Source organism: Sorex fumeus, unplaced genomic scaffold, assembly GCF_029834395.1.
Source record: "Sorex fumeus unplaced genomic scaffold, SorFum_2.1 ptg000070l, whole genome shotgun sequence".
NCBI lineage: Eukaryota > Metazoa > Chordata > Mammalia > Eulipotyphla > Soricidae > Sorex > Sorex fumeus.
Window position 1 is genome coordinate 8,841,982 of NW_026606127.1, and position 8,971 is coordinate 8,850,952.

Here is an 8,971-nt window from a genome sequence, read left to right on the forward strand (position 1 = left end):
TAAATTTAAAAATTAAAATAATACTTGTCAAAGCATAGATACACAGCAAAAAAGTGGATGGTATATATCTTATTTCGAAATTTGTAACTGTAACAGATTGTCATTTTCCATTTCGAGGATGAGATGAATCCATAGATTAGATTTGTTCACTCACAATGCTATATTCTCTCCTGGATGCTTATTTAAAAATACTTGCCAATGTTCCTGTTTCTAAACTGTTTGAGTACTACAGTCCTCTTTGCTATTGTTAGATATTTCTCTTGTTTTATTTTGTTTTGTTTTTCTGTTTTGTTTTGTTTTGTTTTGTTTTATTAGTTAAGCACCATGAGTTACAGTTGTGGACTTACAAGTTGTGTCCTTGGGTTACAGTTATACAATGATCGAGTACCCATCCCAACACCAGTGCCCATTCTCCACCCCTACCACTCCCAGTATCCCTCACACCCCCCTATCCCCCATCCTGCCTTGCCTTTGTGGCAGGGCACTCCCTTTTCTTCTATCTCTCCTTTTCGGTGCTGTGATCTGCAGGAGAGACTTTGGGTGGCAATGATGTTCTGTCTATAAACTGCTGTCAGCATGCATCTCTCATTCTGGGTGGATCTTCTCAGAACCCATTATTTGGTGCTCCCTTCCCTATCTGAGCTGCCTTTACCCCTAGAGTGTGCCGATGGCCTCTAAGCCATGGAGTGAACAAACTGATATTTATCACAGCTGTTCTTGTTGTTATTCTCTTAGTTTGCTACTTTATGTTACCCAGTTGAATGCAGTCTTTCTATGTCTGTCCCTCTCTTTCTGACTCATTTCGCTTAGCATAATATTTTCCACGCAGTAGCACTTGTAAGTAAATTTCATGACTTCATTTTTTTTCGAACTGCTACATATTACTCCATTGTGTAGATGTACCAAATTTTCTGTAACTAGTCATCGGTTCTCAGGCAATCGGGTTTTTTTTTTCCATATTCTACCTGTTGTAAATAGTACGCCAATGAACAAATAAGTGCAGGTGTCACTTCACTCTAATTTTTTGCTTCTCTGAGGTATATTCCCAGGAGTGGTATTGCTGGGTCAGACGGGAGCTCAATTTCTAATTTTTTGAGAATCATTCATACTGTTTTCCGAAATCATCCATACTGTTTTCCAAAATGGTTGAGCCAGTCAGAATTACCACCAGCAGTGAAGGAGTGTCCCTTTGTCACCACATCATGCCAACACAGGTTGCTTTTGTTTTTTTAAATGTGGGCCAGTGTCTGTGGTGTGAAATGATATCTCATTGTTGTTTTGATCCGCATCTCCCTGATGATTAATGATGTAGAGCATTTTCTCATGTGCCTTTTAGCCATTCGGATTTCTTGTTTGAGAAAGTCTCTGTTCATTTCGTTGCCCCACTTTTTGATGGGGTTGGATGTTTTCTTCTTGTGGAGTTCAATCAGTACTTTGTATATACTTGATATCACCCCCTTGTCAGATGTGTATTTGGAGAATATCCTTCTTCATTCTGTAGACTCTCTCTGTATTTTAGTCATTGTTTCTTTTGAGGTGCAGAAGCTTCTTAGTTTAAGATATTCCCATTCGTCTATCTCTGTTTTCACTTGCTTGGCCAGTGACGTGACATCCTTGAAAATGCCATTAGCTTCAAAGTCATGGAGGGTTTTGCCAACTTTGTCTTCAATGTACCTTATGGGTTCCGGTCTGATGTTTAGGTCTTTGATCCATTTTGATCTTAATTTTGTACATTGTGTTAGGCAGAGATCGAATTCCAGTAGTTCACATGTAGTCATCCAGTTTTGCAAGCACCATTTGTTAAAAAGACTTTCCGTACTCCACTTCACATTTCTTGCCCCTTTCTCAAAGATTAGGTGATCATATGTTTGAGGGGAGATGTCAGTATATTCAACCCTGTTCCATAGGTCTGCAGCTATACCTTTGTTTCAGTATCATGCGGTTTTAATTATTACTACTTGTAGTAGAGCTTGAGGTTCGGGAGGTTAATTCCTCCCATTTTCTTTTTCCCAAGAATTGCTTTAGCTATTCGTGGGGGCTTATTGTTCCATATAAATTTCAGGAGTGTTTGCTCCAATTCTTTGAAGTATGTCGTGGGTATCCTAATATGGATCACATTGAATTTGTACAGTGCTTGGGGATGTATTGCCATTTTGACAATATTAATTCTCCCGATCCATTAATAGGGGATATTTTTCCTTTTCCTCGCGTCCTCTTTTATTTTAAAGAAGCAGCGTTTTGTAGTTTTCTTTATACAGTTCCTTTACTTCCTTAGTTAAACTAATGCCTAGGTAGTTGATTTTCTGGCATACAATTGTAATGGGATTGTTTTCATCTTGTCATTTTGTTCTCTCTCACTATTTGTATATAGTAAAGCCATGGACTTTTGGGTATTTATTTTATACCTGTAATTTACAATCGAGTGTATCATTTCTAGAAGTTTCTTGGTACAGTTTTTAGGGTACTCTAAGTATAGTATCATATCATTTGCGAATAGTGAGAACTTGATTTCTTCCTTTCCTATTTGGATGGACTTAATCTCTTTTTCTTGCCTACTTGCTATTGCTAGTATTTCCAGTACTATATTGAACAGCAGTTGAGAGAGTGGGAATCCTTATCTCGTTCCTGATATTGGGGGAACGCTCTCAGTTTTTCCCCATTGAGGATGATGCTTGCCGTATGCTTGTGGTAGCTGGCTTAAACTATATTTGGGAAAGTTCCCTCTATCCCTAATTTGGCGAGGGATTTCATCATAAACGGATGCTGGATCTTGACAATTGCTTTCTCTGCATCTATTGATATGATCATATGATTTTTATCCTTTGTTTTCTTGATATGATGGATTATGTTGATTGATTTCCGAATGTTAAACCATCCTTGCATCGCCCGGGATGAATTCCACTTGGTCATAGTGTATGATCTTTTTGATGAGTTGTTGAATGCTATTTGCTAGTATTTTGTTCAGAATCTTCTCCTCCGTGTTCATCAGTGATATCGGCCTGTAGTTTTCTTCTCTCGTGGTGTCTTTGTTTCCATTTGGTATTAGAGAGATATGGGCTACATAGAAACGGTTTGGAAGAGTTTCTGTTTTTTCAATTTCCTGGAAAAGTTTGAGAAGGACTGGCAGTAGATCCTCTTAAGATGTTTGGAAAAATTTGGTAGTGAATCCATCTGGACCTGGGGTTTTGTTTTGGGGAAGAATTTTAATTACAGTTTCTATTTCCTTGATGTGACTAGGTGTATTCAGGTATTCTATATCTTCTTGACTCAGATTTGGGAGATTATCTGAATCCAGGAATTTATACATTTCTTCTAACTTCTCTTTTTTCTTGGCATACAGACTTTCAAAGTAGTCTCTGATGATCTTTTGATTTTCTTTGGTTTCTGTTGTGATATCTCCATTTTTATTTTTGTTTCGGTTTATTAGTGTTCTCTCTCTCTTTCTTTGTGAGTGTTGCTAGTGGTTTATCTATCTTGTTTATTTTCTCTAAGAGCCAGCTCTTGGTTTCATTGATCTTTCGGATTGTTTCTTAGGTTTCCATGTCGTTTATTTCTGCTCTAAGTTTTATGATCTCTTTCCTTCAGCCCGATTTAGGCTCCTTCTCTTGATCCTTTTCTAAGATCTTGAGCTATGAAGTCAAGTTGCTTATGTGCACCCTTTCTTTCGTCCTTAGATATGCTTAAAGAGCTATAAATTTTCCCCTTAATAGGGATATAGCTGCATCCCATAAGTTCTGGTAGTTCGTGCCATCGTTCTTATTTGTTTCTAGTTATCTTTTGATTTCTTCCTAGACGTGCTTCCTGACCCACTCATTGTTCAGCAGTGACTTGTTTAGTTTTCAGGTGTCCGTGTCTGTGTGTGATTCACATCTATCCTCAGTGCATCATGGTCTGAAAAGATTGTTGATACTCTTTCTATATTCCTGATTCTATTGAGGTATGTTTTGTGGCCTAGCACATAGTCTATTTTGGAAAATGTTCCATGGGCACTGGAGAAGAATGTGTATTCTTTCTTTGGGGGGTGTAAAGCCCTATATATGTCTATAAGTCCTTTCTCTTCTATTTCTTCATTCAAAGTCAATGTTTCCTTGCTGAGTTTTGTTCTTGTTGATGTATCCAGAGGTGATAAGGTGTTGTTGAAATCTCATCTACTATTGTGTTGCTACCACTGTCCTCTTTAAATTCTGTTAGCAGTTGTTTTAAGTATCTAGCTATTCCTTCATTAGGTACGTATACATTTAAGAGTATGATTTCTTCCTGTGGAATGTACCCCTTGATGAAGAGAAAGTGGCCTTCGCTGTCCCTTCTAATCTTTTTCAGCCTGAAATTAATGTTGTCGGATACTAGTGTGGCCACCCCAGCTTTTGTGAGGGAGCTGTTTGCTTGCAGGATTGTTTTCCATCCTTTCACTTTGAGCCTGTGTTTGCTCTGATTGTTCAGATGAGTTTCTTGTAGACAGCAGAATGTTGGTTTCTGTTTCTGGATCCATTTTGCCACTCTGTGTCTCTTGGTAGGTGCATTTAGACCATTGACAGTAAGAGAGATTATGGTCATGGGGTTTTGTGCCATCTTCCTGTAGGAGTTGATTTACACGTGTTTTCCTTCTTATCTTACAGGAGCCCCTTTAGTCCTACTTTTAGATTTAGTTTGGAGTGTATGAAGTTCCTCAGCTTGTGTTTATCTAAAAAGTGGTGTATTGTTCCATCGAATTTGAGTAAGAGTTTAGCTGGATAGAGTATTCTCGGTGAGGCGTTCATTTCATTGAATTTTTTCACTATATCCCACCATTGCCTTCGGGCTTGGAGTGTTTCCACTGATAGGTCAGCTGTGAATATAAGGGGTGCTCCTTTGTATGTAATTTCCTTCTTTGACCTTGCTGCTTGTAATATTGTGTCTCTGTCCACAGCATCCATCGTTCTGACTATGATATGCCTTGGAGTGTTTTTTCTGGGGTCTCCTTTAGCTGGTACCCTTCTGGCTCCTTCGATCTGTATGTCTGCTTTCCTTAACTCTGGGAACTTTTCAGCAATGGTTTCTTTGATTCTAGCTTTTTTCATTGGGGTTTTCTCCCTGTCCTTCTGGTACTGCAATGATTCTAATGTTGTTCCTCTTGGCGTCATCCCCTAGTACTTTGATTCTCCTTAGAGTCATTTTGAGGTCTTTTCCTATTGCTTGTTGTTCCCGATGGGATTTCTCTTGCTCATCTTCAAGCTCGCTGATCCTCTCTTCATCTGCACTTATCCTATTGTTTAGGGCACTTACTGCCTTTTTAATTCCATCCACTGAATCCTTTATTTGTGACTCTCCTTTTTGTAGCTTTTTTTAAATTCTGTTCTCTTTTCTTCCTGTATTTTCTTGACTATCTGTTCTATTGTTTCTTTCATTTCTTCTTTTAGTCTTTGGATATCTCTTCCATTGATTCTTTGAGTAGATCCTTGAACACCCTCTGCATTTTATCCTGGAATTCCTTATCAAACAGAGCGCAATTGTGGACAACCTCGTTTGAGGATTCGGGATTCTTTTCTTCATATTCTCCTTGTGGTGGAGATTTGCGCTCTTTCTTCATGTTTTTATGGTATCCTAGAGGTAGACCCCTGAAATCACAGGTACTGTTCTCTCTTATCATGGGAAAGGATTTTGGATAAGGTTTGTCGATGGTAGCCAACCTTCTCCCTTTCTATATTCCGACCTTCTTCTCAATCAGGCCTTATTCTTTGTTTTAAAACCGACATTGAGTGAAGCATTGGAGGAGGTATTTTTTACATTTGTGCTTGTACAGCACATTTCATACTGGTCTTTTATTAGAAATGGAGTAGGCGAGTGGGATGTTGTTGTATTCTAGTAGAGGTGGTCAGACATTCTTAGTCATATTAGGCGACAAAGTGAGGGATGAAAGTCCTGAGTGCCCAAATTGGAAAATATAACTGTGGCTGCCCATCCAGGAGGTGGCCATGCCCACTTCTGGGAGGCCACGCCCACTACATGGTGGCCACGCCCCGGCCCATCGCAGGGTCACTCCCACCCAGGATCCTGGAATGTAGGAGGGCCGATGGAAAAATCCCATGGAGCTGCTGCAGGTGTCCCCTGATTTAGGGTGTCCAGTTCTGCAGGAAAATGCGCGGGGATTAGGATGAGGAGCAGTGAAGCTGGCTTATGCTCCCCCTACCCACCTGGAGGGGAGGGGCTGATTAGGTGATGGACAGTCCCATGGAGCTGCTCTAGGTGTCTGGGGAAGGTGTCCCACTGTGGAGGGTGTCGAGTTCAGCGGGAAAAGATGCGGGGCTTGGTCAATAGCAGACTATACATTAAATTTGGGGCTTTCAAAAATTATATAGGAATTAGCACCCTTAACCTCTATGTTACTCAAGAATCAGTTATATGTTTTTCTTTTCTTCCTTTTTTTCGGGAAGGGAGCGCACCCATTTGCCAATGTGGCTTGGCAGGAGCCTCAAGCAACCATAAGCTAATGTTCAAGATCGCAAAGCAGTGCAGAGAAGCAATAAAGGAAGACCCGAAAGAGAGAAGAGCAGCAGTGCTGGCTGATGCAGCAGAAGCCGAGAAAAGTAGTCATAACACCCGCTTGTCCTTTGCCAACTACAAGACCAAGATGACTGCCCTCCAAAGTCCTGATGGATCTATCACATCTTCCGTGAGGGTAATGGAGAATATTATCCATGACTTCTACTCAGATCTCTTCAATACCCATGTCCACCTGCCCACATACCAAATTCCACAGGAAGGATATGTGATTCCAACATTCTCCCTTCCGAAATCTGACAGGACATTTTGTCAGTAAAGAAGCGAACAGGACCCATACCACACAAGGTAAGATCAAAACACCTGAAGAATCTGCCATCAGTACTCATCCATACACTGGCTCGGCTCTTCACACGCTACTTGTCTGAATGCAAGTTTCTGACCCAATGGAAAACCAGCAAGACTGTTCTACTGTACAAGACGGGAGACATCCACGACTTTGGCAACTATTGCCCAATCTGCCTATAGTCCATCCTCTACAAGCTGTTCACTCGAGTTATCCAGAAGAGGATTGGCAGAACACTAGATGAAAGACAACCATGAGACAAACCGTAGTCTGAAAAGGAATAAGCATGATCGACCATATCCACACAGTAACCGAGCTCCTTGAGGTTTCTCGGGAGTTCAAGATGCCACTCTGTCTAACATTTACTGATTTAAAGAAGGCCTTTGATTCTGTTGAGATGGAAGCAGTCATAGAAGCCCTAGCCAAACAGGTCGTTCAAACTCACATACATCATGAGATGACTAGAATGGGAAGGAACAGGAGTGAAGAAAGAAGTTTGGCAACTACACCACCTCCACTTCGCTGATGACATCGTTCTCATAATACCAAATATTAGACAAGTGGTAGAAATTCTGGCCGACTTTGCCCGTAAGTGTGGAATGTCGGACTGCAGCTGAATCCCACGAAGACAATGTTCATGAGAAAGGAACTCGTTCCTAACATTCCATTCACTCTCAAATAAAAGAACATCTATGAATGCAGCAATTATATGTACCTAGGTCGAGAACTCAACATGACAAACGACCTGGCACCTGAGTTGTGCAAGAGAAAGAGAACAGCTTGGAATGCCGTCAAGAGTGTCAAAGAAATAGCTAAGAGCATGAAGAACCGCCAGCTCCGGGCACATCTCTTTGACTCCACTATTCTTTCTGCCTTAACATACATTAGACACGTGGTCCCTATGGAAACAGGGTGAGAACGCTATTTGGGTCTCCCAAAGAGGTATTGAGGGGCTGGAGCAATAGCACAGTGGGAATTTGCCTTGCACGCAGCCAACCTGGGTTCGATTCCCAGCATCCATTATGATCCCCTGAGCACAGCTAGGAGTAATTCCTGAGTGCCTGATCCAGGAGCAACCCCCTGTGCATCGCCCGGTGTGACCCAAAAGCAAAAGAAAAAAAGAAAAAGGAAAGAGGAACCAAAAGAGCTATGCTTGGACTATCAGGCTTCACTCAAGTGAGGGAAGGAATCCAAAGTTCAGCCGTTGGTTGGTGATCGAGAATCAGGGAGACTGTCCCGTTGGCTAAGGCTTTGAAAATCATATGGGCTGGACATGTAATGCGATTTGGAGATGACCACTGAACTAGAGTCATTACCAACTGGATTGCATGGGAAGTCAAAAGATCATGTGGTCGCCCATGTATGAGACGGTCAGACTTTTTTATCAAGACCCTGAACGATGGTTTGAGGCTCTTTGTGTTTCTGGAGTGAGCAGACACCATTGGGCTACACTAGCAACAAAGAGGAACGAATGGAGATGTTACTGGTGCCCGCCCGTGCAAATCAATGAGTAAGGGGATGTCAAGTGATCAAGTGTAAAAATAATACCCATAGGCAATAAAAACAAGGTTCAGGAGGACTGAACCTTGATGTGTAAACCTTGTTCTTTTAATCCAAACCCCCAGACCGTGCCATTTCTCCCATTGTTTTTTTCGGAGGACACCAGGGATGGGGCATACTTGACTGTGCTCTGGTCTTACTCCTGGCTCTGCGCTCAAGTTTCACATCTGGTGCGTCTCTGGGGACCCTAAAGGATTGCAAGAATTGAACTGGGTCCTTCTTGCTTGCAGAGCAAATGCCCTATCAGCTATACTCTTCCTCTGATCCTACCCCACTCTTCACCAGGCCCATGCAATTACTCCTCTTATGGCCTTTATAACCCTGGACCAAGTTTCTCTTTCTCAGAGTCTTGTCTATTCCCCCTTTGTCCTCTCTATAACTTCCCACTCTTTCCCATGCCATCCTTCAACCCCCAGCCCCTCCCCAAAACAACCACATTTGACAGCATCTCAAACTTCATAACATTTATTATCAACCAATTAACTACGATGAATCTCCTCAATTTGTGAAAAATATATTAGAATAAATAAAATGTGTATATCATTTCAGTGTTTGTCTAAGGCAACCCTCTGGTACCTAAAGTGAAAA